At 45.7% G+C, this 1,016-nt stretch overlaps 1 pseudogene across 1 annotated transcript; it reads right to left on the bottom strand.

Annotated features, from left to right (window-relative positions):
- Positions 1 to 3: 3 nt before the first annotated feature.
- LOC108295065 lies at positions 4 to 555 on the bottom strand (annotated as a pseudogene). Its single transcript, XR_001821257.2, has one exon. The product of XR_001821257.2 is annotated as a prohibitin-like (transcript).
- Between the last annotated feature and the right edge of the window lie 461 nt (positions 556 to 1,016).

A 1,016-nucleotide genomic window follows, 5' to 3' on the forward strand; every position in this document is an offset into this window, starting at 1 on the left:
CAAGGACACATCGTCCAGGATGAGCCCAAAGGTGGCTGCTCGCTCTGTAAGGTCGTCGCTCACCTGCCTGGAGACCAGCTCTCTCTGGGTGATTAGTTCTCCAGCATCAAAGCGAGCCACCACTGACTTGAGGATCTCGGTCATGATGGACGGCAGCACGCGCTCATCATAGTCCTCTCCAATGCTGGTGAAGATGCGAGGCAGCTGGCTCAGTGTGGATGCACAGTGTGATGTTGACATTCTGTAAGTCTTTGCTACCAGTGATGACTGGCACATTATGTGGCCGAGAACGACACTCAAAGATAATTGGTTTCTGTACCCATGGGATGAGAAAGTGAGTCCCTTCCCCTACCACAATGTCCTGTACTCCACGGAATTGGTCAAAGATGACAGCTCTGTGCCCAGCATCCACATTATATAAGGCCGAGTTCACCACGCCTCCTGCAACAGCTAAGGCCAGGCCAAACTTGCCAATGGACTCAAACACTTTGGCAGCCATGTTTTCTTCTGCTGGACCCTCTCACACCTGCTTCCACTCTGACCTCCACATGAATTCCCCTGCAGAAGCTCTTAAGTTTAATTAGATCCCATTTGTCTATTTTGACCTTTGTTGCCATTGCTTTTGGTATATTAGTCATGAAGTTTTTGCCCATGCCTATGTCCTGAATGATATTGCCTAGGTTTTCTTCTAGGGTTTTTATGGCTTTAGGTCTTACATTTAAATCTTTAATCTATCTTGAGTTAATTTTTGTATAAGGTGTAAGGAAGGGATCCAGTTTCAGCTTTCTGCCTATGGCTAGCCAGTTTTCCCAACAACATTTATTAAATAGGGAATCCTTTCCCCATTGCTTGTTTTTGTCAGGTCTGTCAAAGATCAGATGGTTGTAGATGTGTGGTGTTATTTCTGAGGCCTCTGTTCTGTTGGTCTATATCTCTGTTTTGGTACTAGTACCATGCTGTTTTGATTACTGTAGCCTTGTAGTATAGTTTGAAGTCAGGTTGTATGATGCCTCCAG

The sequence above is a fragment of the Cebus imitator genome, unplaced genomic scaffold (assembly GCF_001604975.1).
Source record: "Cebus imitator isolate Cc_AM_T3 unplaced genomic scaffold, Cebus_imitator-1.0 Scaffold617, whole genome shotgun sequence".
Lineage (NCBI taxonomy): Eukaryota > Metazoa > Chordata > Mammalia > Primates > Cebidae > Cebus > Cebus imitator.